Here is a 12,929-nt window from a genome sequence, read left to right on the forward strand (position 1 = left end):
TAGCTGTACTGCTAGTTGTACTGCCATGATGTGACCCCACAGGAAGATAAGGCTTTACTTTGTGTTAATTGGCCAGCTGCCCTGTAACTCCTCAAGGGTTGTACAGTTGCTATAAAACCAATCAGCACAAGGTTATTGATCTCGTATTGTTATAACCTTTTTCTGTAAACCTTTTTCCAGGTCAAATAAATGCGCTTGTTGATGAAAGGCCTTTAGTTGGAGAGCTACAACTTAAGATAAACACCAACACATATCAGGATTATGCCTTCTTCAGGATGTAGGATACAGTGTCAGGGGGGGATGACATGACAAGTGATGACAGAAGGAAATGAGCAGACCCATTTTAAACTGGAACGCATTCAAACGGAAGCTGAAAGGGTAATAATTATCATCTGAATATAGGTGGTGCCAATATATCTCTATACTTTAAACAAATACAAAGAGGCTAAATAAATACACATCTCTTTGCCATCGCCAACAGTTGTTACGAATTATTACGGAGGCTCTAGACATTTTGCCGATTGTTTTGTTTTCGTTCCGTATCATAGCCTCCAAACTGCCTAATTAAATCAGTTCAAAGTGTTTTAATCAGTGCAAGTGACACAGAGCTATTCCAGCAGAGAACTGTTGATGGTGAGAGTGTTTCTGAGAGTGTTGTGTTCGTGCATATGCCTGCCCTTGCCTGCATACGAGAGAGAGAGAGAGAGAGAGAGAGAGAGAGAGAGAGAGAGAGAGAGAGAGAGAGAGAGAGAGAGAGAGAGAGAGAGAGAGAGAGAGGGCAATAGAGAGTATTTTACTTCCTCAATCAACCATGGCCATTGGCTCAGACTCACCTGTGACATTTATCACCATGGAAACACACCCTGACTCGACCATACACAGTGCCAGACAACCCTATAAGGAGGATGCGTCCATCTAAACATCTGGTATCTTGGGACAGAAAAGAATAATGATACAGAAAATGAAAGGCAAAAAGAGAAAATAGCAGTAGAAGAAAATAACAATGTGATGATGAGTGATGGCAACCCAGTAACCCATACATACCAGTATTTTTGTAGAGCTATAGTAGTAATAGAGCATATACAGATGTGATGTTTTAAGTGCAAACGAACGCACATACTGCTGCATAAGTGCTTGTCCTTTTAGTTATGTTTTCTCCATTTTTCCTGCCTCTGGCTTGTGGCCAGACCAATCCTTTTGCCTCCTGACTGATAGCTAAACGGAGAGCCAAATTTGACATTTCCAAGTGTTCCCGCCTCTTGTGAGTGTAGCAGTGCAGCAGTAATTCTCTTCCATCCATTAAAAATGTGACTGATCCCACCCCACTCTTTTTCTTACTGCATTTATAAGAGAAACATGTCATTGATATACTGTTGATATACTGTTAAACACATTCACATCTGGATGTACAGTAGGTCAACTGGCGAGCCCAGTGGCCACATGCAGCCCCCACCTTCACTTAAGGTGGGGGCCACATGCAGCCCCCACCTTCACTTAATGCGGCCCTCGGGTTAATATCAACTGGCGGCCCGGGGGCCACCAGTTGATATAGTGGATGGGTGGTGGATGAAAAATTGTCTTGGAAAGAACACATACATACAGTAACCAACAAAGTTTCAAGATCATCATCAACACACACACTTCACAAGTGTAAATAATGTATTTCTTGTTGTTTTTGTTATTTTCCATACCTATGTTTGATTACTTTGTCTTACTATTTGTATATTACTATTTGTATATTAACTTTGGTGAGAACCACATATAAGCCCTCCCTGGGTTTCTTTTCTCACCTGCACACACTTATCTTTTATTGATGTTACCTTTTTGTACTGTTTTTATTGTGCGAATAAACTAAACTAAACTAAACTAAACTAAATATAAAGTTGATATAAAGTATTAAAATCTAATTTGCATTAAACTTCCTAAAGTTGGCCCAGACTGGCACATAGGTATAGGTTGGCGCACCACGGGTTGGAGTCCCGTTCCTGGCAGTCGTTGCTGCGTGCGTGTCTCGCCCCATCTTTCTCCCCCTGTTTCCTTTCAATCTCTACAATAATTATCTTTAAAAAAGAAAGAAAAAATAAAAAAATAAAAGTTAACATAAATACATTTTAAATTAAATAAAAATGATACTTTTCAGGATTCCAATTCAAAAATAGCAAAAAAGAAAAATTGAATTAAAAAATATATCATCAAAGTTTCCCACCCCTGACCAGTTTACCTATAGAGCCATACAGAGATCAAAAGCATAGTGGTAGGTGTAGTGGTAAGGGAGGGAATTGCTGATGAGCCATCCCACCCCTGCAGTGAGCCGAGAGCCTGACTCATGTGAGTCCAAGGGTGAGAAAGCAAAACATTGCTGTGGAAAAACAAATGAAGCCAAAATTAATTATATTTAAATATTCTGAATTATCAATTGTGCATTAAATAATACTTTGGCCTAGGCTATTAATAATTCCTCAGGTTGTAAAGACAAGGACGACTCAGCATAGCTACAGTAATACAGTATATTGAGCTGAATCTTGTGTAGGCCATTGTGAAAGGATTGGAGAATGAACACATCTAGGAGATATAATAATCTCCTAAAGTCAGTGATGGTGGTACAGCACGTCAGCACTTTGGATCGAATGTACAGTAATTGGATAAAGTTCTCAGACTTGTGGAGAGAAATGTAATGAAGACATAACAGACACTATAGCTGGGCCAAAGTTAAAGGCATATGAAAAAAATACAAGTTTGTGAGCTTGTTGATTGGTTATTTTCAGCAAAGAGCTTTCAGACCAAGTATAGACCCCATGGATGCTAGTCAAATAAAAGTATGGTTTGTTATGTGCGCACATATTTTGCTAAACTCAGAGAGAAATTGTTATGGCACACATATTTTGTGGCCTTCAAAAAAAACATACTCATTGGCACCACCTAGAGGGCTTTTTGTTACAAGACCAATAATTAGTATTACTGGTGATTTCAGATGTGTCAGTTCAGATCATTGACATGTTTCAGCCGAGCGCACCTGTCAAATTATTAGCTTACAGTTTCATCATGCTCTTAAGCCCCGTTCACACCATAGACTGTAAGTTCACACCAAGGAAGCTAGAAGCAGCAGCTTCTTGCTTCGTGGTCCCATGTTATCTCTATGCAGAGCAGCTTTTTCGTTTTGAAGCTTGGAATGAACAGCTTTTTTGTTTTTGTTTTGCGTGCTTTTTTTCTCCTCAAAACTTAACTTTGACGCAGCTTTTAAAAGCTGGGTTCTGTATACATTTTTCTTCTGCGTTTGTGTCTTGGAAAGTCTTTGCTTGTAAGTTTTCACGTCTTGTTTGGAGTTAAAAACAACAATTTGCCATGGGTTGAAATTCTAAGCTAAGCTAAATGTAGCTTTTTTTGGTCATAATATACATGCTAAGCTAAGCAGCTTCTAGTCATGACATTTATGGAGATAAAATGTCTTCCACGAATCTTAATTTGTGCTGTTTGTATAAGTATGGTATGAAATTATACTTATACTATTGTTTTACAAAAACAAACAAGTTGCTCCTGTGTTTGACTGTCTTTCATTGTGTTTAATAGCTATAGGCTATTATGTCAAAGGCTGCATATAGAAATACATCTAGCCTAAAATAAATGTACATTCCTCTTTTATTCCTGAATTTTAACAGAGTAGAAACCACACGACAGTGCCATGCAGTATCTCGTATCCAGCCAACATGTTGCAGAACTTGGACAGGTAGGCATCCATTTATGCTGGTCACATTCTCACACTCAGAGTTACAGACGTGTAAGGGTCCATTTGGAAGTGGGACGCCTCCAAGGAACCCTGAGGGCTCTAGTCTAGCAGCAATTTGCAACTCTAGATTTTTTTATAATGGGATGAATCTAGAGTTGCAACAAGCTCCATCCACTTCCTATTCATCATTTTTGGTTTGCGATCTGCTTGTCTTAAACGACGTTAAACTCACCAACATTGCAGCTGTAGTCCAAGCTTGAATTATCCTCTTTCAATATGCCGAGCTTGTTTTTCATAAAAATCCACCGTAGAGATGTTATGAGCTACTGCAAATGATTATTATTTTTTGTTGCAGTTTGGAAGCACTCGTTTCTGTTAACGGGTCACGCTGCTGCCTCCTGCATTATGTGCAAATTCGAAACAGGTTGAACGCAGGGCCGTTCAGTGACGTACGACGAGTGCTTCCAAACTCCAGCACTTAGAAAAATAATCACTTGCAGAGGATGTCTTGACAGAAAGTAGCTCATAACATCTCTATGGTGGATTTTTATGAAATACAAGCTCGGCAGATTGAAAGAGGATAATTCAAGCTTGGACTACAGCTGCAATGTTGGTGAGTTTAACGTCGTTTAAGACAAGCAGATCGCAAACCAAAAATGCTGAATAGGAAGTGGATGGAGCTTGTTGCAACTCTAGATTCGACCCATTGTAAAAAAATCTAGAGTTGCAAATTGCGGCTAGCTCTAGTCTAGACTCTAGACTAAAACGCATTCCCTCTTCTGTCAAATAACAACATATTTACAGAAACAGAAAACAGATACAGGCTACATTGAATGTTCAAGACAAGTCATCGGCAATGCAAGCCACCAAATCACAAATGTCCTGCCATCTCATTTTGTGACTTCTAATGCATTGGTATTTGAACAATTATTGTTTAAATTGTCTCTCAGCTGCATTGCGTCGCTCCAAAATGTTTTGTGTTCTGTTATTTAAACATCACTGCATTAAAAATGTTCCTTTCAGCGGAACCATGGTAGTTGACAATCATGCTGCACAAATCCCACCATTCAACTGCTCTGCTTCACACACTAGAAGGCGCGGTCCCGCATTTGCTGAATTCGTAATAGCTGTTGTTTTGTAAATCAGACATTAATTTCACACTACTCATCCAAATTACACGATATCAGGCCCTGACAGTTCACACTGACAGCTATTTGCTCAACAATGGAAACAGGGTTTAAACGCCAAGCTGGATGTGCACACAGTCATGCATGCATGCACGCACACACACACAAGCACACTGTCTAACAATTGGATGTCGGTACAATTGCTCCCATTGACTGCATATAAACGGAGTAAATTGTAGTCAAGGATGAAAATATAATATGGCCAGAAACCTGTTGTTCTGTGGTGTCACCTTTTCTCCTTTATACTGTGTGCGTGCGTGGGTGCGTGCGAGCGTTACGTGACTGCACTTATGGGACTGCCTGGAGTTCAAACTTTTGTTCATCTGGTTCTTTCATCCACTGCCATAATAAAACGTACAGTAAGAGGAGGAAGGAGGTGGGGTCGACTGCTGACCCTGTGGGGACTGAATGCACAGCCAAGAACGACCAGTGGGAGTGGCGACTAGCTGCCACTGGCTTTGAGAGGCTCGCTGATCGAGCACCAGTTCATACAAACTGTGAAAATAAAATGGCATTTCTTCCAAAGATTAAATTGAACATTATACAGTATTGGCGCTTTGTTGGCCGTTTGTTTCCCATGGCGATCTGTCAGAAGCTCAACAAATGCACATATAATTAGTGGGGCTCGGCACACTCGGGGATCTAACAGTACCCTCGATGATTCAGGGCCCCCAGAGCTGGACAGACGGGGCCCCTGGAACACGCCGATACCAGGCTAAAAATGCAGCTCTTTGTATTCAACATTGGGGATATTTTAATAGGGTACTGCGTAGCATTTTGCCATCTGTAACCGTAACTTGTAAAGAGCTGTGTTTACAGGCAGCATCTTCCTCATATTGTAGACCCTCGGGCCAGGCTGTCCTACTGCTCCTTTAAACCATGTAAAGGAGCAGCCATGTTGCCACAAATTTACGTCATATTTGGCGGACGTTTGACCTAATTTCTCCTTTCATTGTCAATGGCAAATATTGAGACGTGTGGGTGGGTCTGAAGCTGTATATAGCGCCCCTTTAAGTGTGTGTGTGTGTGTGTGTTCATTCTCTGTGGTGCTGAAATGTGTGCGTTTGGCTATATTTCCCTGCAAGTCATATAGGCTGGTTATTGTAGGTTTATGGTGGGGGGGTGTGGCAGCATTCAACTGTTTTGAGCACCCACCGCCTGTGCGCAAGTGTGAATCACTCCTTCTCTTAGCACTATCCTATCCAAGGACATTCTCATCTCTCAATTATGGATAGGTTGAAAGTCCCTGTGCACTTCTGTTTGTTGTGTGCACGGATGTGACATGGGTGTCCATTTGCTCTCAATTACAGAGCGATGGAATGAGTCAGATCGTGTCAGGGGGCATTGAAGTCCATTCTGTTGGCCAGCTTTTCAGAGAAAGCCACACGCAGTGTCAGCAGATAACACTGGCACTTTTGCCAGGCTTGACTATAGCCTACCAATGGTTTTCAATGTCTGGTCCGGGGACCACCAGGCAGTACAACTGGGCACTTACAGGTTAAATGGACCTGTGAGGGTCCAATTTGGTTCCATTTGTACACTCATAGAGTCACAGACCTGAAAGGGTCACTGGACTATATGGCTTAAAAGCCTTTTTAAAACTTTCAGAGCCAAGCCATCTACAAGGAAGAGCTGAAACCTTTCTCATATGGAGTCGTTAGCCAGATATACCTGATGGCAAGAACAACACAGCAACATGAAGTCTGACGTCGAAGTGAATCCATTCCACACCATTATTTTAACTAATCTCCTATGCCCAGCTTTGTGTGTTTGTGTGTACCCCATAGCGCTGATTTGATTGGCTGAACAGAGCAATGTGTGTACCCCATAGCAATGATTTGATTGGCTGAGCAGAGCAATGTGTACCCCATAGCGATGATTTGATTGGCTGAGCAATGTGTGTATAGTGATGATTTTATTGGCTGAGCACGGAATGGGATGTGTGAAGTGAGGGGCGCCGTTATCATCATACATCATCATACGAGTGTGATTTTTTTCTTCTAAGCAGCACACGTAAATGTAAAACATATGTAAATGAATCTACTACCGTACTTTCACTTTGTCTCCAAAGATTAATTTATGCAGGAGTTCCATTTCTCCCACGCATGTAAATGGTATAATGTATTAACATTTTAGAATTAAAGAATTAAAGAATTAAAACCTGCTCTTTCTGCTTTTGACTTACGGATATACTCTCATTGCTTACATGCAGTAACAACAAATTATTCTCTCAGACCATTCATTGTCAAATTTCCATTGACAATGAATGGAGAATTTACGTCATGTGTTGGAGCAAATTGGTATTTTTGTCCTACACAAAGATGAATTCCCATTGACAACGAATGGAGAATGTTACGTCATAGTGTCTGAGCAAATACTGTATACTGTAGTCTATTTTATGTCATGATGTACGATGATAAGAGCGCCCCTCATTTCACACGGGTGTGATTTTTTTTTTTTTATAGTGCAAAAAGGTTAAACTGCTCCTCATTTTTCTGGGGATCCACTAGAACCCCCCCCCCCACCCCCCCTACCACAGACCCTGTGGGGTCCTCGTACCCCACTTTGAAAATAACTGCCTTTAGTCTGCTGAATAACCATGATATCTAATTATGGTGATTATCAGCGTGTATGTACATTTATGTACTGCATATTTTACGTCAGTAGTATATGGAAATATCAATAAATTACAGTCACTATACATCTTATACATTATTCATGTCACTTCTATGTTTTTAATGTACTGTACTGATGTAGTCTTATAGTAAAAATACACATAAATACACACGCTTTGTAAACTACTCTTGCTGTGATTGCTGTGTTGCTGTTTTAGCCCCAGAGAGGGCTTGTTCGGGAAAATAGTTTAGCATGTTGTCTTTTGCCATGGGGGACCTCAATACGAGAATATTTTTTAAAGACAGAGCTTTTATGTCACATATGGATTTTTCTTCTGCAATTTATCATTACAAAAATGGACAGTCGCCCTGCAGTCTAGTCCCTTAAGGCTCTCCTGTAATACCTATTTATGTGGGTTAAAAGGAGCATTACACACAGAATTAAAAGAAAGAATGCACTTGGGGAATAATGGTATGATGAAATACTGGCACCATGGCTGCTCAGCCATGCAGTGAACAACACCACTCTGGCACAGAGCTAATCAAAATGTTCTGTGTTCACATGCAGCATGTGACCTGTGAATTCAAGTCCTTCACTCTCTCTGCCCTCTCTTCCCCTCTCTATCACTTCTGTCATTTAATTAAGCAGAACTTCCCATATACATAACCCTTAAAAGGGGGGGGGGGGGGTTTGACATATCGGTAAACCGATGGGACACGGCCTTGCCCTGTGCTGTATGGACACCCTGCAGTTCAGCCAATCAGTTTGCTAGGCAAGGCCAAAACAATGATTATAAATTCTCATGTGCTGCATCTCATATCCAGTAACTCAAATAGCTAAATAATGTATCTCCAGTAGTCAGTTGTCAACTTGTCACTAAATAATACATTCAGAAACATTGTTTAAGTTATATCTTAATCGATTTTGTCAGACCTTTTGCTCTCCTTCACCCTTGAGCCAGATTTCTTTTTAACTTTTCAGGCTATTCTCTGTGCACAACACGTCACGCAAGCAAATACAAGTCAAGTCAAACATTATTATTTGCCCATGGTGAGGTCTGGGGAGAATACATCGATGTCAATGACGCATCGTGTTGTGTTTTGCCTCAAATCTCATTTCACACTGTTCCAATGTAATGATCCCGACACAGCATTCCATAGTGGCATCTCTTGCACCAGCAAGAGAATAAGGCAGAAGGACTTGGCCTGGATTGTGGACATAGTTTGGATTGGCTGAATCTAAGGGTCGGATAGTTTTCTCCGGCATTTGAACAATTGGTGTTTGGACCAAACGGTGTCAAGTTTAAGGCCCTCACTCCACTCTTAGCTCAGCTTATCCTGCCATTTGTCCTTGTTTCTCTGCTCCCCTGTTTCATTGTCCATTCTAACCCCATTCTGGGCATGTGATAATAGGCGGAATTTCAGCGGAAATAGTCGACAATCTTCAAGCCCAAAGTGTGAGGTTATTACACGTTGCGATCTTGTAGATTGTCTATTTGTGAATAGATTTGGTGTAGAGGGACAAAAGAAAGAGACTAAGTATAGACCCCTGGGGGACCCAACTGAAGGGTTTACGTAAGTGGCACTATAAATGAGAATTTATTAGAGAGAAGTCACTAAGTACTGTAGCTTCATATTTAGTCATTGACTCTTTGCTTTTAAAGCTTGAGTTTTCACAATCATAACCACGTTTGTGTGACCTGTGTGCACAACACGTGCACATGGAAAGAGAAAACGGAGACGGAAAGTGCGTGTGTGCGCGCTGTGTTTTGTAACTTCAGCCTCAGGCACTTGGTTTACTTGGTGGTTTATACATACAGTAGCAGAATACAAATTCTCTTCATAGAGCACTGACTTATTTGGCCTTTGTGAGGAGTCACTGAAGAAGTTTATTACACATTTTTATTATTATTTACTGTACAGCAATTGCATTTTCAAGTGAATGCACTCAGAAATATTTTTCTCTTTCACTAAGGAGGTATTTAATGTGTTTTAGGCAAGTCTTGCACATTGATGTGCTGCTCAGTGGAAGGCTACACCTTTATTGTACCACATTTATGTAATGAAATATGCTTCGCAGGCAAAACATCTCTGCTGTAAACTACGTTTTAAGGTTAATGCATTGACTTCATGCATTGACCATGCATGATGCATATACTGTAAATATCAGTAACCTGGGAATTTGCTGTTCGAGCAAAAACCGAGCTTCAACACTTTAATTTAACCTGGTCAGTCCTTTTTCAAGTACCGGTAATTTTCAACGTTCCGTCATCTTCTCACAATACGAGCTGCAACAACAATGCAGCCTTTCTGAGCCATGAGGCCCATGGGGACATCTGTAGAGTGATGCAGCTTGATGTAGGCTACAAGTACAGTAGACATGGCGCTAGTATGTCGTAGGGACTTACCCAAATCCAACCCTTGATGTTGAGTGCCAAGCACGGAGGCATTGTTGGGTCCAATTGTTGAGTTGAGTATTTGGTATGTCCCGGCCGGGCCAGGGCGGACACTCTTAACCACAAGGCCACTGAGCTGGTAATGCAGCAAGTATAATATTTTGTATTATTTAGGGACATCCACAATCATATTATACAACCATTTTTCAAATAGTGTTTCTTTGACCACGGGTTTGTTTTTTTAGCAAGTATAACATTGAAAAAAAGTTTAAGTTTTATATTTTACATGGCCTCTTTCAGTGCTGATGAGGCTTGTTGCATTGCTTTCTAGCAGGGTGGTGAAACTGCAAATGACCTTTGTTTTGTGACACCTTGCTTGCATTTAGCATCAATATATTGCCAAACGGTCTTTGTCTGGTTTCTTTTTTGACACCAAGTCATTTACTTTTTCGAGCAAAACGACAGGCTGCTGTCAGGGGCCACTATCAGGAAGGAACAACTGTCATAGCTTGAAGCCCGCACACTCCTAACTCAAATGCCATAACATCAATATAAAATATGAATATTTGTTATCACACTAAAGTGATAAGTCTGAGTCCACAGCACAACTAACATCATGCCTATATGTGTTGCATCATTGCATGCACCCACGCACGCACGCATGCACGCACGCACACACACACAAACACATTCTCCACCATTTATCTATATACAGTACCTGTCTGTTTGATATGATATCCATCAAAGCAGTGAATGGTGCATCAGGAAGTTATGAATCACAAATAATTAATGAGACACAGATGTTGTGTGGGTGAAAAGTATGTCATTCTCTCTCTTCCATCAAATTAAAAAGGCAACTAGTGCATTCAAAGTTGATATATTAAAAGAAAAATCTAGTTTCAATAGAGGGTATGCGCGTGACATCATCATCAAACCCGGAAGTTATGCAGGAATGCCTAGTGAGTGGCAAAAACGACTTTCTGGCCTTGACAACCCATGCATCCAAACAGAAAAGTCCTATCCTACTCCTGTCCTGTCCTACTCACTTTGTATGTTGCTTTGCCACTCGATTTGCCACTCGATGTGCCATTCACTTTAAGCATGCGCAAAGAACTCGCAGATAATTTTATGTTTGGTTGCGCTCTGAAAATAGCAACTAAACTAGAACATTTCAAATGACAAATGTGACAAACTAAATAAAATTCCTAGTCAAAAAACGAACTCAAAATGTGCTGTCAAAATCAACACTTGTTTACTAGATAAGACTGGTAGGCTTTAACTGTTCAATTTGCAAAAGAAAACGGGGAGGCATTTTCTTATGCCATGAATATACTTATACTTCGTATGGCAATTAAATTGTGAAAATATCAGACCTATAAACTCACAATGCGTCTTGATGCACATTATGACACATTTGGACACACATTATCAATTGTCTATTTCCCGAAAGGCATTTTGACCCAGAGCAGTGTGCATGTGTGCGTTTATGCTTGCATGTGTCGTGTCTCGAGCAGTCCCACAGCCTTTATTTTCAAATCAGCAGGTACAGAGGTATGTGGGAAGACTATCGACTCATTCGCCGCCTCTTTTTTCTGTACATACGGTAAATAATTAATCTTACTTATCTGACTTAATCCGAGTAGGTTACAATATGTGAGAGCCTGAGGGCAGTTTGGATTCAATGGCGATGAGACCAGAGATCCCAGGGTTCAATCTATTAAAATACAACGTGTTACATTTGAACGATTGTTACATTTGTACAGTCTTTCTACAGAGAGAGAGAGAGATTTAATGAGACGGACTGTGCAGAAATTATGCTGGCCAAGTACGTGAAAGTGAATCATTGAAAATCCACTTCGGAGCATACTCTGGAAAGCACAACTATTCAGAAAAACATTCTTATGGACATGCGTCTTGTTATCAAGCGCCACCTTGTGATAACTAATTTGAAACTAATTATAGGATTTAACCGGTGTCCATTTGTCTGTGTAATGAGAGGGGATCGAATTACCCTAGTGTCACATCACTTACCCATTGTACATTATAGGATTATGATTGATTATAATCAACTGTTTGAGGGTAATGGATGGATATGAATGTTGTGAATGCAAATGTTCACCTTTTTTTTAAATTCTTTATGTAAAGCACGCATTGACCTGCCTTTGTGCATAAAATGTGCTGTGCATAAAATAGGTATAATAATGCACCGAACCTTGGTACACTGTCAAAGTTAATTAAAAGGGATATCCTTGCATTCATGGAAATATTCTTGTTGCATTCCTGTCTGATACAATATTTCCAATATTTAATCAATTGAAGTCCAAGGCAAAACTACATACATGTACCGGTATACACTTTAATAGCATAATCTAGGGAGGACTACTACTGCCCTGCTTATAAGTGATAGTTTTAAATATAGCATAGCCCTTGTTAAGATTTGCCTCCTTGCTTCAATTAAGGGTGAATGATTGTAGATTGGGGTCCCAGAGATTAATAAAATTGCATCAAATGGGGGTCAATGGGGCTAATGCATCACCTGGGGGTCAATGGGGGTAATACAGTAGTTATGTTCATATCATGCACTCAGACCAGCAGCGCGTTTGGTGCGACGGAGTCACCGTGATGCATAACCTTTGTACTTTGTCTCACTGCAAAGCTCAAAGAGGAAATGCCACTGCAGTCATGAACTACGCGTGAATGAATTCATAGGACATACAGATTCAAAGTCATGCTGCTGAGGCAGCGTGTGTGTGTGTGTGTGTGTGTGTGGGGGGGGGGGGGGGGGGGTGCTCATTGCCATATTGATCAGTTTACTAAAGCTGCATGCTCAGGATTTGTGGTTTAGTTGTAAATGCCTCAATTTACCCTCCTTCCATCTCGCTTCAAATATTCATCAGAGAGAGAGAGAGGTTGCCGAGGAGGGTGGGCGGATGCAGGCAACAGATCGAGAATTACAAATTTCTAATCTTTTTGTTTTCAGTATGCAGAGCACAGTATGGATAACTCA

The sequence above is a fragment of the Protomyctophum parallelum genome (genome assembly GCF_964188405.1).
Source record: "Protomyctophum parallelum genome assembly, chromosome: 21".
In the NCBI taxonomy this organism is placed as follows: domain Eukaryota; kingdom Metazoa; phylum Chordata; class Actinopteri; order Myctophiformes; family Myctophidae; genus Protomyctophum; species Protomyctophum parallelum.